Source organism: Macadamia integrifolia, chromosome 14 (genome assembly GCF_013358625.1).
Source record: "Macadamia integrifolia cultivar HAES 741 chromosome 14, SCU_Mint_v3, whole genome shotgun sequence".
NCBI lineage: Eukaryota > Viridiplantae > Streptophyta > Magnoliopsida > Proteales > Proteaceae > Macadamia > Macadamia integrifolia.
The window spans coordinates 6,003,801-6,021,086 of record NC_056570.1 but is presented as its reverse complement, the minus strand read 5'-3'; the positions used below and the strand labels follow the sequence as shown (position 1 = coordinate 6,021,086).

The following is a 17,286-nucleotide window of genomic DNA, read 5'->3' as shown; positions in this document are numbered from 1 at the left end:
TTCTTCTCATGTCAGGTTTCGGAACTTAATGGAGCTTGTCGCCAGAGGCTCATGAAGAGGGAAGAAATTTAGCTAGGCTATTTCAAGTGGGGTGGTTGGTGGATCATTCTTATTATTCTTCTCCCTCCCCTACTGCTGCCTAAATCTGAAACCCTAAAGCCACTGACCCATTGGGTGCAGGTGCACAACCATGCCAATATATCATCCATGAATGTGGAAGACTCTCTCTCTCTCTCTCTCTCTCTCTCTCTCTCTCTCTCTCTCACGCATGCACACAAATTATATTTCCTATCTTTGTTGATTATCAATTATCATAGATGCACACTGATCAGTTGAATGGGGATTGCCACATTGGTGGGTGGTTTAGAGAGAACACACTATGAGAACTCTAAGAAACAGCAAAGATTAACTGCTAAGAAGTGCAAGAATGTGGATAACTGCATGTTACCACATACAGTGCCATGCGAAAATGGATCCTTTGCACATATGTTCACCTACATGTACCTGTTAGAGGCCAACATCTGTCCCACTTATTGTCATTTCCAGGGTGAAGAGGGTTATTTATGAATATAAAAGAGACAGATGTTGACTTCTGATACATACATACAGGTGAACGTTCATGCCGAGGAACTGAACTCGTGGCGTGCAGCCCTAACAAGTTGAGTCTAATCCATGATGAGGCAGTGCTGATAAATCATCTAATTAATTAAGAGGTGATTGGCAGAACCAACCAGTTGAGTCACCCCTCTTCCTCCCCCCCCCCCACAATTTTTTTCTTGGAAAAAACTTGTTGCTACCTGGGTTACTTCTTACCACCCAGGATCACAGCCAAAGAAATAAAATAGATCACTTTCCCTTTATTCACAGATACCCTGTTAGGTTTTGGTATTTTCTAAAATACACTTCAGGATTCCATTTCTTTGGCTGCGAGCCCAGGTAGGAGGTAGTATATGTCATTGGCATTCAGCAGAAATGTTGGTAAATTATCTTTTGCAGGATGAATGGGTTGTTTGCTGTTTCTTCCAGAAGAGTGCTGGAGTGAAGAAGTACCCTTCCAACCCAACAAGAAATAATCCATATAACCTTGAAATGGGTCCAAGTGTCATGCCACAATTCATGCCAACTGACATGTATCACTTCCCTATTGGAAGAAACTAGGTCAGCAACCTCATGGGAAAATTTTCTCTTTTTTTGGAGTTTGGCTTAATATTTTGCTTCATAGAAGTAGTCGTTTACTAATCATCCAATTTTCATCTTTATTCCCTGTAAGGTATCCTTTTCTATATTTGATGCAGACTCATTTATGATAAGATAATCACTATAGGATATTGATCTCTTGAGGAATAATTGGTGGCAATCCCTTACAGGTGATGTCTATAAAAGAATGATGTGAAATGTGCTAATTATATTTTGTTAGCATGAATTTTTGTTTGAGAATTACGGGACAGATGGATGAAGTATTTTGCTAATCAGTGTGGAAACTAGGCCCAAAGTTAAAGAAGCGCACAACCCAAGGGAGGAGGACCCTCAAAGCAAAAGGTTCACCAAATCATAATAAGATGTCACGACCGAGAACATGACTACGTATTTCCATACTAGGCAAAAAAATTTCATTACTGGGAAAGGAATAGACTTCATAGGGCTGCTTCATGGGTTAGGGAGGGGAGCTAGTGTCACGTTGACGATAGAAATGAAGGAGGGACAAGGGAGGATGGAGGGGAGCGAATGGACAGAGATGGGTGCTGATCTACTATGGATAGACCATCCCAGGGTGGGGATTAGGGGAGAGGAAATGAAGGGGAGACGAATTAAAGGGGGGGGAGGGTCAGAGATTAGGGACCCGGGAGGCTGAATCTGAACAGGTTAGTAAGGTTGGGGGTGAGCCGAGTGGGCGAATGGAGAGGGTTCGATTGGGAGATGGGCCTGGGCTTATGTGGGTAGAGTTGGGGTGGGGGCAAAGGGTTGGGGTTAGACTGCTCATAGGGAATAATTTCTTTATTGATGGTAATTCCCCCTTGGGCTGCACTAGTTTCAAGCATGTAAATGGTGGGATTAAAATAGAAAGTTGAAAACATATTTAGCAATAGCTCATAACAAACAATCTATTGAGCAGATCAATACCAAGGTTGTGGTGATTGTGGGACCTGGTCAATGGAGATGCACCTCCAAATATCTCAGCCAACTGAGGGTTGGATTGATAGATATAGAATAGACCTGAAAATAGAGAGTAGTTTCTAAAATCAAAAGCTTACTATTACTGTCGATGGGATCAATGGAAGATGCTTCAATTTAGATCAAAGGAAGGTGCTGGAATGTAGGTCAACACTTCGAAAGATCACAAAGATCTGATGTTCCAAGCAAGAGATATAAAGAAGAGATGAATTTAGTAGGAAAACAACTAATAGCTTGTAACCAAGGGGTGTAGGATGCAATAGGAATTACTCCACCAGCACTTGTTATCACCAACAGTAGTTCCTTCCATAATAGAACAACAAAAAAGGTTACAACTACAATGGGTCAGCCTGAATAGGCCTAAAGTTGCAGAGAACTTGAAATAGAAACAAGAAAAGAAGAAGGGGATATGACCCAAGGCCTCTCACCTATGGCCGTGGTCAACATCTCAGTAATCTAAAAGGCATCTCTCACCTCACAACTGTTTCTCACAGCAAGCACCAAGACAACGAAGGCACAAATAGCCAGTTCCATTTAAACTTCAAATCTTTTTTTTTTTTAGGGGGTGGACGTGTAAGGTGGGAAAAGCATAAGTGATGTGATAAAAAGGGTTCTTCTCAGGGGATGTGGAAGCCACAACATGAGGCAGTTAAAAATGGGTGATATCTACAACCATGGCATGAGGGGACAAAACTTCATCATTAGAAGAGGAAGACATGGAGGCGGATTCAATGTCAGAATCGGTTAGGTTATTGAGGATGAAATAGTGGTTGTGTCCAGTGGTATCAAGCTGGAAGACTGACGGACTAATCGAGGAAGGCTTGACAGACATAAGTTTTGGATCTGGGTTGGCCATCCAGCTTCTGTTCCGGTGCCAATGGTTATGAATCCTCTTTCTACCTCTGATGGAGGTCGGAGATGGGGATATGGCCAGATGAGAGGGAGCATCATCAGGCAAAGCCGCAATATTAGAGGTGGTGATTTGGATAGGGGACATTTCAAGGTGTGATGGCCGAATGATTTGCAAATGGAGTATTGTGGTGGGAGCCATTCATAGCACACAGTATGGGAGAAGGAAAAGCCTTCATCTTCATAATGGTCACCGAGGAAGAAGGGAATCCTTTGTAGATATTTGAACACATATCCTAGCAAAAGCAAGCCTATCCATTAATTTGGTTCTTTGGTCTGAGTAAAGGGGTTTGCCAATGACAAAACCTACAATGCTGAGGCCTTTATCAAACTAATAGTGAAGGGGAGATTGGGGAGGGCTACCCACGCAGGGATGGTGTGGAGGTCTGTTTTGCTGAGATTGGTGAATTGGTCCCATTGATGAATGAAAATGGATTTCTTCCCAACTTGCCATTGACCTCCTTCCAAGGCTTGAGTTTGTCAGCTTCATTATAGAAGTTGAAAATGAAGATGCCTTTGTCAAGGAGGTAGGTGGATAATGAACCATTCATTGTCCATTGCTTTATGAGGGAAGTTTTGACTATGCTAAAGGGCGGTTCTGCTGCCAAGAAAGTGGCCAACGAGATAATTTTTCCATTTTGAGATTTCGTGCTTTAGTAACCTAGGAGGCAAACACCAACCTTCCGCTCATTGATGATGGAAGGGGGGATGTAATGGAGAAGATAACCAACTCGAGAAGGGAGGTTATGAGGGGAGGCCATAAAGACCCAGGGGGGAGAGGGCTGGATTGGTGGAGGGTTAACGGTGGTGGTGGAGACCACCAGAGGAATGTCAGACATGTGGGCCAGGTTAGGTCATGAGAGGGGAGCTCTCTCTAACCCTTTGGATTGAGATACTCTGTCGTTGTATTGTTACTCATAGCATTTTTTTTTCACGCTCATGAACCATTAATCGAGCCAGTTGATTTATATTTATTAAACATATGATAAAAAAATTTACAAAATTAACAGTGCTGAATTTCAGTTTCCAACAACTCAAAGTAATTATGTGAGTTGTTCATTTTAATTTGTCCTCTTTTATGGTGCTTCTTCTGGACTTTGACGAGTGGAGAATCTATACCATACACTATCCATCCAATGGTTGGAATTGCCATAGCACATTGCACTTTCCATGGAAAAAAGTAGGTGGAGAATGAAGGAAGCCCTTCTTAGATGGGTGGGCCATGTAAAGGATCTTTTGCCATATCAATGTGATGTATTCGTTCAAAGTTATTATGGCTCCATTTGGTTTGCGAGTGAAACAAAGGGAAGGGAAATCAAATCAAATCAATGCTTAAGTGGGAACTTTTGTACTCACATGATTGTGTAGCCAACTTCTTTAAGTTCTAAATATGGTTGGTAAATTTTACATTACTTTGTAATCAAATCCTTTTGATTTGAAATGTAAAATAAACAGCATATCAGAGAAATATAATTATTAAATATAGTAAGAGTCTTAGGTAGGTTACACATTCATGATTTCAAAACTTCTCTTTTTATTTTCAAAACTGATTTCACTTCCTTCCTTTCCCTTCCCTTTCCCTTTACCTGCAACCAGATGGAGCCTATATGGTTTGTTGTCCTTCCCCCCCCCCCCCCCCATTTAAAATCTCATCGTGTTTTATCAATAGTAAACATTTTATGCACTAATGATTTTTTAGACGAAGATATATGAACACATTTATGTTAATGTGTCTTCTATTTCAGATATGTTTAACTAATTTTTGCTACAGTTTTTCCTTTAATTACATATCCAATTCTCCAATATGTTTAGCTTACAATGAGATCGATGACAAGAGCTGCAAGACTCCCAGGATTTCATGTCTGGTGCTTGCTTTCCTACCATATTTTTTCAAATGTTATATGTTAGCCCTGGGATGATATATGATTATTTGCATTAATATTCAAAAGTGTTTTGCTAATACAGATTTATGATTTATGCTTATCTGTTGTTACCACTTACAGCAGGCATAGAGTCGATCTTTAGCACTGAAATAGTGAAAGTAGATGTAGCTTCCAAGACTCTTACTAGTGCAGCTGGAGCAAACTCTAAGTGACTTTTTGATACTTGGAACTGGCTATTTAGTATGTATCAATTATCTGATAAATTGTGATTTTATTTCCTCTTTTTGTTTTTTAATCTGTATGTTTTATGAAAACAAATAGTTCTCACTAGCAATAAGGTTTGATTTTTCTGTTTATTTTGTTTCCCTTTCCCTCCATGCAATCTGTTTCTTGCTTTCTCCTTTGTAGGACATTAGGTTGTCTGGTTTTGGTGTTCAAGGAGCTGATGCACATTTTCTGTTTGGGAGAAACTGATGATGCTGACAAGCTTATAGAAGCAATTAAGGCGAAGAAGGATGGAAAGGCTGTGAGTGTTGGAGGGGGATACATTGGTCTAGAGCTTGGTGTTGTAATGAGGATCATCAATTTTTTATGTTACTGTGGTGTATCTTGAGCCATGGTGTAGTAAGTGACGCCATTTTAACTTTCTCTTATGGACTTCTAATATTCTTTGATTTGGATTGAGACTAGGGTGGAAATTAGAAAATTATCTGCAAGTTTACCTCCTGAAGCTGAATGCAAAATACTTCTTCATGTGTTTTTGGGATCCATGAAAGTGCTCTTAGAATTGGCAACGTATTTCATGTAATATGTTTTTGCAGTGCCTCAGTTCTTCACTGCTGCTATAGCTGCTTTCTATGAGGGTTATTATGGCAAGAAAGGTGTCAATTATTAAGTGAACAATTGTAGTTGGGTCGGCTCTTCACTGCTGCTATAGCTTCTTTCTATGAGAGTTATTATTCCAAGAAAGGTGTCAATTATTAAGGGAACATTTGCAATTGGATTTGATACAAATGCAAATGGGGAGGTAGGTTCTCAGTCAGACATGTTGAAATAACCTAGAGGGTGGTGAATATGTTATATTAGTGGAAATTCAGTTCTTTTAAAATTAATATCCCAAGTGTGATTGTAAATAGGAATGCAGAATGAAATAGAGTACTCACAATCACACAACACCAAGAATTATAGTGGTTCGACTCAATCTGAGTCTAGTCCACTCCTTACAAGAATCCTCTTGTAAGGTATTCCACTAGTTTTCCCTTTCAATACAGTAGGCAGGGAAGAAAATCTTTACAATCTTTTTACGGATAAGAGTATCCTTGCAAATCCCCTTTACAGGAAGAGAGGCGCCTTTACAATCTCCTTTACAGGTAGAGAGGCACCTTACTCTTTTCAGGATAAGAGAATCCTTACACAATCCTAAGTACAGTCTAGGAATTGTAAAATAAAAAATTGAGATAATGGAATAAAGAGAGTTACCTCTGGTGTAGTGCAAATAATGAATATGATATTAAATGATGCACCTTATAAGTCTTCTCTGTAGCTTTGACTTGCACAGTGAAAGTGTAGAAGACTTTGATGGAGACTTGAGCTTTTATATGTAATGTGGAAAACCAAATTGCTCAAGTAAGATAGGATAGCTTTTTGGCTTTGAATGCTCACAATAATACTCTTAATGCTCAGACTTAATTCATAATTAATTATGAGCATCTTAGGTATTTATAGGAGAGATTAGGAGAGCATTATAGGCAGTAAATCAGACTCTAATGGTCATATTCTAGATCCACCGGTTGACCGCCATCGGTAGCCGATCGATCGGAAAGAGCCGTTGGAAGATCAAAACTACCTATTAGAAGAGATCCAGGCAGGTGCCGGTCGACCGGGACTTTCATCTGGTCGACTAGCTATGGCCTCAGATAGGTCCGATCGACTGGGGCTTCCAGTCGGTCGACCGCCTACAGTTCTTAGTTTTGACAGACAACTATCATACTAACCAGTCACCAGTATTTCGGCCATAAATTTTTGGGATGACATCGGATTGACCCGATTCAAGCTGTGTTCGAATCGTGACTCGATTTAATACAACTTTTATGAAGGGTTCATCTCCTGATACCAACTCTAAGGTTTCCCAAAATGCCCTTGAGTCTGGTTATAGTGATTCTCACAGAATATCATTTAGAACGTATTCTTCTAACTATGTTCTACATCACCTATGGACTTCCAGCTTGGTCAAGGAATGTCCTATAGTCATTCTAGTATGATGATATGCGATGCATGAAGTGCGTGCACATATATATATGGAGTGTACAATATACAAAGAATACTAGACTATCCTAGGGTCTTCATCATAACTTGAGTCTTGAAGTCTTCATCATTACTTGATTCTTGAAGTCTTCATCATCACTTGTAGCTTCCACTCTTGATCTTCGTGTCTTGACTTGATAAATCAAATATGCAAATCTTGAGCGGACCTTTTGTACTAACCACCACTTAGACATATAGTTAGAGCAATGGGTTGTCTGTTATTACCAAAACATTCATAGGAGTTTGGGCATATTCCCAACACGTGACAATAAATGTAATTCACATTAGTCCGACCATGTTTCTTATGGTCTAATTGCCTCTTTGTTTAGGTGAATGCTGTCAAACTGAGAGATGGGAGGGTACTGGATGCTGACATTGTTGTGGTGGTGTTGGGGAAGACCCCTCACCGCATTGTTCAAATGATAGGTTGAGAAGGAGAGGTGGAATTAAGGTTTGTGTGGTTCCCAGTTCCTATTAAACCTGCACTGCCTTTTAATTCTAATTATGTTGTAGGGAATTTCTTCCATGTGGTAATTTGTTGAGATCTTACTATTTGAATGTATTTAACATAGGAAAAATTTATTCGGTTATACAATAGGCTTTATAACTGACTGGTGAAACAGATTTCTGTGGAATGTGGCAGATTCAGGCTATCCATCTTATAGGGGAGGTCTTGATAATTCATATCTGTAAGTATGCACCAATCCTATGCCTACCCCTTAGTGCACTTTCCTCAAACAAATGACAAGACCCTTGAATTTTCTTGAATCTTCTTAAAAATTTTACAGCCTTTATGTATGCATCATTTAAACAGTTCTCCAAAAGCACCTCCTGTTTTTACCCACCCAACTCTAATCTATGTGTAACTTCTCACTCTCCTTCATTGATTAGTGAATATTGACAATGGAAAAACTGACTCTCGTTGTAATTTGTTTGTTGCTATCCTTGACTACCTCTTCTTTCTACCTTTTTTTCTTATCTAAATTGTGCCCCATATATTTGTTTATCTGGCATATTTCTACCGTTTGCCCTTGCTCTACTCTAATCAATCAAAACTATGTCACTAGCAAGCAACATTTTATAATACAGGACATATGTTCGTTAATTCACTTATTTTGAACATTCTATACTTCACATGTAATACTTCAATATGAACTAAGTCTATTTTCACATTACAGTTCATTCTATTTTCCCATTACAGTTAATTGTAAACCTCGATCTTAGGAAAACATAGTAGGAACATTCCTAATAGAGAATTCCTTTTTCTACTTATACCCATTCTAGTTGCTTAATAAAAAGTAGGTTCCTGCCTGCCATGCTATAAATCACTGTTGCATGTTGCATGGATTGCTGTTTGGAGATTCTGGTTCAAAGCTCAACTTGTAACCAGGCAGAGCTTGGGCAGTTGCTGTCAGGTTTATGAAGGAATCCAAATGCCTCTGATACAGATCTTTCGATTTCTTTCTCTTACCTAGGGTTTTTGTTAATGGTATCAGTACCAGTCATGGTTTAAGATCTCGACGACGAGAGTGGCGAGATCTCGCTAATATCTCGTTTTTTTCAAAAAGGAGAGACGAGAGGCATGGCAAGGTATAAATTGTACAAAAACTCGACCGAGATCTCACCAAATCTTGCCTCTGTCTTACTTTTTTGAAAAAAAAAATGCTAGGGAGCAAGGATTTTGGTGCTTTTGCTTGAGGATCTCCATTCCTACACTCATTGAAGCTTAAAGAGTAGAGATATTACCTCCTCATCCACGTTGGAGTTACTTTTCTTCTCAAAAACCATTTTAGATTAAAAAAAAAAATACTTCTCAAACCCATTTTTTCATGGAAACATCATCAATGTTTGTTGGTTTACATTGATTTTTTTTATATGTGATGCATATAACACTGATCTATGGATTCCTAGAGAGAAATACATTTTTTTGTTTAAATAAATTATGCATATAACACTAACCATATGTTGTTATGTGGCTTATCTTAGGTCATTTCAAAATTTCAATGTATGTGAATGTGACTCATCAATCATCAGTGTTAATTGTTAAACAATTAAGTAATTTATCTATGATATCTTTTAAATTCTTATGATTATGGTGTATCATGTGTTGATTGTTGAATGTGGATTAAATAGAGCATACTAGCCTAGGGTCCGAAGAGTCGAAGACTACTTACATAGGGTAAGAAGTCAAGGTACCATTTTAGGTTTTATTAAAAGAAAAGAAATCTATTGTGTTTAGAAGGCCTAAAATAGGGTAAATACCAAGTTTCAGGGGCTACAAAAGCCATACGACCACCGAGACCAACCGCCAAGTCAACCGGGAAAAAAAATACATGATCTCGGCGAGAGATCTCGCCAGACCTCTCTTTTTCAGATCAGCGAGATGGGGCAGGAGAGAGAGATCTTAAACCTTGGTACCGGTGCCAGTGCCAATACGATTCTGATATGTATCTATTTGAATCAATTGAAATTTGAGACCGGAGGGAGGGGGAGCAGCCCAGCCTTAAGGCCAGGTTGCTCCGGCAGATCTGGAAAAACCTGCTGGGATGGGGGGAGGGAGAGAGAGGAATCCATGGACACTTTCTTAATAGTAGATCAGTGGAACTTCTGATGATTTGGAACATAAGTTCCGCATCACAGTTCTTAGGGTATGACACAATGTTTGGGAAAGTTAATTGACTTTTCTTTTAAACAAAATCAGTTTACTCAACGAAAAACATTGAGAGATATAACAACACAAGTTTTTCCGTCCCTTGTTATAATCATTTTATGATGAAAAGAAGGAATACACTATGGAAGGCCGGTTCTTGTCAAAGAGATGGGAAATGGAACGGATCATGCCACAAATAATCCCGGTGAAATGGGTGATGGGACTTGATATGACCTAGTTTGGTTCCTAGCTTGAATGTTCTCGTAAATTATGCCAATATTTATTCAAATGTTTTAATGCTAGCATGAATTGTCTCTGTGACATTGGATCTGCAGTCATCAAACACTGTTTCCACAAGTTTTCAGGTAAGTTTCAACTTTGGATTCTTGATCCATAGCTTCTGTGATATGATTTTTGATATTGTCTTGGAGTCTTTTGGATTCCTTTTTTATAGTCACACTTCATTTTACGCATTATTCAGATTCTAACTGAAAGGGGGCCTCTTGGATAGTAAGTCCACAATGAATTTCCCTACTTTGTTGTGCCTTAATTGTGTACATGTTTGAACATATGTGATGCAGCCAGCCAATCCTAGTTTCCAGTCAAGGTATCAGACATCAGATCGGCTGTTCCACAGGCCCAATTCTAAAAAATATTTCCCTGAACCAGGGTTGAAACAGGCTTGCTAATTTGCTGATTTTAGTAGCATGTACTGGGGCAAGAAAACAAGAAGAAGGGAGAGAAGAGATAGGGTGTTTTGAAATTGTAAACAGTACCCATAAACAGTTACTGAAGAGAGGAAAGAGAGAATAGAGGAAGACTTCTTGGCTACACAATTCAAATTCAAACCCAGATTCTGTATTTCATTTCATAACTAAGGGAGGGGTGTGTCATGTATTCAAACACTAAATAATTAAACTATTTTAGAAACTACTTTTAGGATCCATAACTTGCTAAACTACTAAAACTCTCAAACAGAAATTATATCTAATAGTACTCTTTCAGATCTATCTATGACAGCTAAGGAATGGGACCCACAAGATCTATAACGACCACTATTAGATAAATACTAATCGTTAATGGTCCCACATTAATTAAAATATTTGTTTTAGTGCACCCTTTAGACCCCAACTTTTGGAACTTATAATTCAACACATTACTAATAAAACTCAAAGAATTAGAAGCCCATACATCACAAATACTAGTGTGACCAATAACAACTCAGCATTATCCCAACTAAATGAGGTCGGCTACATGAATCCAATCAGAGGCAACAAAGGAAAGAAGATGTAATAATTGGTAAATACTCACCTAAATGGGGTCAGCTATATAAATTCTAGCTCTACCAAAAGGATCTATTCGCAATCATACTTGGGACAAGACCTAAACTATGCATGTTTCCTCATTACTTATTCTCCTATGGTCATTTTTAGCCTGCCTCTATCTCTTTTAGCTCTTTCAATCTGAATCATTTCACTTCATAACTCTTCCTTACTGTTGCATCTCTAGGCCCCCGCTGAGCATGATCATGAATCCGAGTAACTGTCAAATCAGCCCTAATATGACCATTCCTTATCTTTTAAAGTTTTGTCGCTCATCCATCTCAACATCCTCATCTTTCTACACAAAGCTTATCAATATGGACTTCTTAGCAGCCTATCATTTTATCCCATACATCATAGTCGGTTTAACGACTGTCCTAGAACTTCGCTTAAAGCTTTAAAGGAATCGGTCGGTCACATGACACTCAGATGCACCTCTACGCTTCATCTATCCCACTTTAATCCTCTGTGAAACATCATCCTCTATATCACCTCCCACCTTCTTTATCTCATGTGACCATGTGGGGAAAATGAAATAGAAGGAGAGTGTGGAAGAGTGTTGTGCGATAGAGATCTTCTCACCTCCTATTGCCTGGCATATTATATATTATATGAAGATGAAAATAAAGACAATTTGAATGTGAGACTGAATCAGTGAATCCTATCCATAACAGTAGCTAAGAAATACAATACTTTCTCCCCACAACACTTAACATGATCAAGGACAACCTTCCATTCTTCCATCCATAATTGACCTACTATGATGACATGTTTGGAAGAAGGAATTACATGACATATAGCACCATCAAAGTAGGAAGAAACTGAAAATTTGATCAAAACGCCACCATTACAATTTTGATGATTTAATCTTAGACTACATCTCTACCCTTGTATGTGGATAACAAAATATCAATATATATGCATTCCCCATCTATCTAATATACATTTTTGAAAGAAAAAAAATAAAAATTGTATATTACCACTGACATTCTAGATTTATTATACTGTTCTTCAGATTTAATGAATGTTTCACGAGGGCCGGAATTATATTGACTTTTCTATTTGCATATGACCATAGACATTCTAGATTTTATCATACTGCTCTTTAGATCTAATGGTCTATGAAGAGGCCCAAATTTTGTTGATTTTTCCTGATGATCATAAATGAAATTCTCATGTTTATGCAGGTTTCACAATCTGTATAAAGGAGAGTCTGAAATCATAAGTACTGTAAGATCAATCTCATTCTTTCTTTCCAAGGATGAATTGTACATCATTATCATTCATTCTCATAATTTAGAGGGAAAAAAAAAGTCAATTTAAAGTCCAACCTTAGATCTAACAAATCTTGGATTTGTACATCATTATCATGTTTGAGAATGACATATCACAGGTTTTGCTGACATAATTGAATAATTTCAACCCCACCCCACTCTCAGTACATGATGAAATCTATGGTATTTTTAGACAATTGGGAGTTCTATATCTGCACGTGAAAACATGAAATTAGTTGGAAAGTTTCTAGACTTGATCCAACATCACCTAGTCAAAATCTGGACGGCATTCCATAAGAAAGGGTGAAGAAAATGATTTTTCTTTTTTAGCTTTCCCTATTCTAATACCAGCAGTTTTGTGTAGAAGATTCTTGTTTGTTTCCTCAGCCTCTTCTGCGAAGTAGGGGTTAAGGCTGTGTACACTTGCCCCTCTTAGACCCCTACAGTAATGGGAGTCTCATGCACTGAGTTGCCCTTTTTTTTTTTTTTAATTATATATTATGATTCATTTCCTCTTTTGTTTGGACTTATTTAGCTCTTTTATGACTAGATATATATATATTTATTTATTTTTCTTTTTTCCTAATGACTGATATCCAAGCCTTCGATCTGAGTAGTCCCATAAGTTTATACTGACCCCATAACCGTATGGACCGGGTCATATCGGGATTGAATGAGAACCATTCGACTTGCTAAAAACATTGAAGAATACTAAACACCCCCTAGGAGTGGCCTCAGGGAGGTAAGAAAAATCGAACACAGAACCACACACTTCCTGAGGTGAAGGCTCCTTGTCAACTCGATTACTCACTTGGGGTTATATATACTTGAGATAATGACATAATAAAGACGCATCATCTAACTTTTGATTTGTTGTCTACATCGCTGACCTTTAAATTGGATTTCTACTAATTACAAGAACAGAAAACGATGTAGAAATGGAAAATTGAAGTTTGAACCCTACTGAGAAAGACAACCAACCATCCCTCTCGCCGATTAACACCATTTTTTATTCCCTTGTGATTGATAATACCACTCTCTCTCTCTCTCTCTCTCTCTGCGCGTGATGCATTACTGTTGCTTGAAAGTCAATAATGTCTGCCCCATGTCTCACGAAACTAAAGGCCATATTATATGTGCTAATTTGGATGAGGCTGACACCATATGTTTGTGATCTTTGCCTAACATTGTTATGTTTTGATGCTTCTTCAAGGTATTTTTTTTGACTAAAGAAAACTATTATTTGGAAACAAACGAGGCTAAAGACTAGAGAAATGCTTTGGCATGTTAAATGATAGGGATTTGGATAATGGAACACTCTTCCATGGTCTCTATTTGCTAATTTTTTCCCTTGACACACAAATCTGTGATTTCATTTCCAGATCAACCAACTTAAATTGATGATCCTAACCTTTGAAAGAGATGAAACCAACTTACTGGAAGTATTTAGGGTTAAATTAAGTGAGGGATGTGGCATGAACTATATGTATGGGCCTCAAAACCGACTCATTGTTCATGCCACCCAATAAAGCGAAGGGTGCAATTCAGTGGAGGGTTTGAAAGTTGAAACTGGAACTTGAAAGTAATCTAATGTGTAGTTAGTTTTTAGTGGTTGTGATGCTCAACCCTTGCTTTACAAACCCATCTATAGGCAATAGAAACCTCAAGACTAGCCCTTTTTAATTATACTTACAGAATTAAAATATGTCAATACATATCCTCTTGGCTATCTACCCAGACTTCTAGTTGAGACCACCCCTGTTCTTTTAGTGTCAGTACGCTCTGCTGTAGTCCCCCAAGTTCTGATTCTTGGCATTCCTAAGAAAACATGAAAATTATATCGTAAAATGAAAATAGAAGCTTATCCTGTAATTAATTTCATTGAATCAAAAGCTGTCATTATAAATTAGAATTCGTTATGTACTATTTAATACCCTTCAGTTGGTAGAAAAAAAGAAGGAAATTTTTTTCCCGATGTGAGAAGAAAAAATCTTATTTAAAAGATAGAATTGAGGTTTACACCGTCTCCTTCAAACAATAAATTAATTAAGTAGTATCATAGATCCAACCGTTAATTACAGTTATCAACCTGACAAGATTAGAATTTTGATTTTTAAAGGTTACCTCATTACGATGCCACTATAGGAAATAGAAGGTATTGCCAAAACCCAAAAAATATTAGATTTCTGACTTGTCCAGATCAGGTTGATTAATGATGAATCAAACAATTCACACAAAGATTAGAGGAGATAAAATAACAAAAAGCAAATGCCCACTTGAAACTTTGGGTGAATAGATAAATGGCATACAAAATTCCAAAACTTCCTAGAACTAATTCATCCCATTCTAATTTTCAAGCAACCAAAGAACAATAACTCTAGTAGAAAACGCTCCATTTTAAATTACAAGACAGGAACACCCATCCCCTCTAGGATTTCTACTTAACTTGACACGCAATATTACCTTAGCAACCAAGGATTTAGTTCCTGGGTATCGGATACTAATACCAGATCAGCCCATATTGACCTGGATCGATCAGTTTCATCCCTATTTTTCATTATTATAATTTTTTATTATTTTATTTTTTTGTTTACCTTTGTTTTGATATCAATATATGCCTGGCATCAAAATTGATCTCAGCTGATACCGATATAATATGATCAATTAGATATCAATACCTAAAACCATATTAGCAACAGACTTGGAAATAAACATTAGACCATATTTACATTCAAACTTCTATTTTGAAATTAGATCCTTGACCTCGATAAAGAGGAACACTAAAATCATCTAAAGGAGGATTTCATGTTCTCCCTCCATATACTCAGCTTCTTTGAGTAAAAAAAGATTTCTTACTTGATCGGTTGGTCTAATTTTAAATTTGTTATTTCAAGAATAAACAATGAAATCCACGTGTCCATGGCAAGCCCGTAGACGCACCTAATCTGGTCTCTTTTATAAAAAATAAAGTAGAGGACCTGTTCGGTTGTGCTCTCCTCTCTCCTCGTACATGTGCGTGCTCCTCTTTTGTATAAAGCTCTCTTTCTCTTTTTGACGTTTCATCCATTCTTTTGATTAACACACGAATCTACCGTCCACTCGTGAGAAAATGAGAGATCCGTCATCCGTACATTCACTCGTGCCAAACATCAGTCCTTATGCAATCGATGGTTTTAAGATTCTCTAAACAGTAAAACAAATCTCTCTCATTTTCTCAGCAGACAAAGAGAGAGGAAGGAGGAAGGACGAGTGGAAGAGGGGGAGACGCATCAGTTAAGATTCTCCTCCTCCTGTTACCCTGCATGCATGTCACAGCAGTATCCACAAATGGATTTGAGGGATAAAAGCCCTTTTGGAAGCCTCTGTTCTGTTCTGATACGCTAGTCAAACAAGCAACCCAACAACTATCATGATCATCCTTCCTTTTTGTTTGGCCCTATCTTCCTCCCTTTGTTGTAACTGATGAAGACTCTTTGAAGTGATGTATTGATGCGATCCACCACGTTCTCCTCTACTGAGTCTCCTCTATGTCCTCTTTCATGGTTTCATCTATCTGCCAATGCTTTGGCAGAAAACCCATCTTTTCAGTTTTCACACAGTTTGTATACAGGCTACAGAGAGATCAATAGTCTCTTTTATCCACAGTATCATGATTAAACCTTACTCAAAACTCAGAAATCAGAAGTGGAACTTCTTGGGTTTCTGGAGAGGAGTGAATCTAGAGGTAGGGATCTGTTATAGACAGTTACAGCTCTTTCACTTATTATAAGACAAGTCAAATCAGGGGCAAACAGTAATCAGTTGTGCAAGCCAAGCCCCCTCTTATTATCAAGCTCAGTTTTGCTATTTATAGCCAAAGTAGTAGTAGTAGTAGTAGTAGTAATAGTAGTAGATCATAATGATTCATCTATCTAGGATTTCAGGTCTGGTCATCACTGCATGATACCTAATTTGGTATTTCTTGTGGGTTTTGGCTGGGAGGATCTGTCAGGCGGTCTACCAGGTTCCAGAGCAGAGAGGGACTAATATATGGACTCACCTGCTTGGCTTTTGGGATCTGGCTTCTTGCGAAGTTATCATGACTTGACTGCTGAGGGATCCCATCCCATTTATAAGAATCAGATTGGCATCATCTCTATTGGCTCCTTCCATTGATTGAAACAACATTAAACACGACCAACATACACACACACTGAGCTGCCCACTTGCTCAATAGTCAATACCACTGTGTTTTGGTTCTCTTTCTCAGCTCTGTAAGATAAAACAACCATGAACCAACCCTCTGCACTGAAGGTTACTGGCTTGGAAGTTACTATTTGGTTCCAAGGGGGAAGTTCCATGTTCATAATGTCTTTCTATATGCCATCCCCCCCCCCCCCCCCCTCCTGTCTTTTTTTTCCCAGTCTTGCTATATATACCCTTTCCACTACAGCAGGAAATGGTAAATATGAACTCTGATTAGGAAGGGATAAAATGGAGTTGGGCATTAATCAGATTGGGGCATTGGGTAATCGAATTTGTGTGAAAGTCTGGTCCATTTATGGGTCTGTGCCCCCTTTTGGTATTATTATTGCAATAAATATAAAGAATCCATTCTTAAAATTGGACTACCAAATGAATTTTTTTTATTCTTGAAATAATTTCAATTGATGTAATCAAATAATTTCAGTTTCTTTCTCTAACCAAAAAAAAGACGATTTCAGTTTCTTACCAAAAATTGATTTTAAAAATTGAATCTGAAATTGAAATGAAAATCCAACCAAAGAGAACCT

The 17,286-nt window shown here is 38.0% G+C and overlaps 1 long non-coding RNA gene across 1 annotated transcript in view; it reads left to right on the top strand.

The window, feature by feature from the left end:
- Positions 1-12,643, top strand: part of LOC122061788 — a 39,072-nt gene extending 26,429 nt beyond the window's left edge. The window contains exons 13-19 of the long non-coding RNA XR_006134719.1: positions 610-733; positions 997-1,158; positions 5,085-5,204; positions 5,373-5,588; positions 7,598-7,719; positions 7,912-7,957; positions 12,428-12,643. This is a non-coding gene — a long non-coding RNA (uncharacterized LOC122061788). The remainder of the gene's footprint in view (positions 1-609; positions 734-996; positions 1,159-5,084; positions 5,205-5,372; positions 5,589-7,597; positions 7,720-7,911; positions 7,958-12,427) is intronic.
- Positions 12,644-17,286: the final 4,643 nt, after the last annotated feature.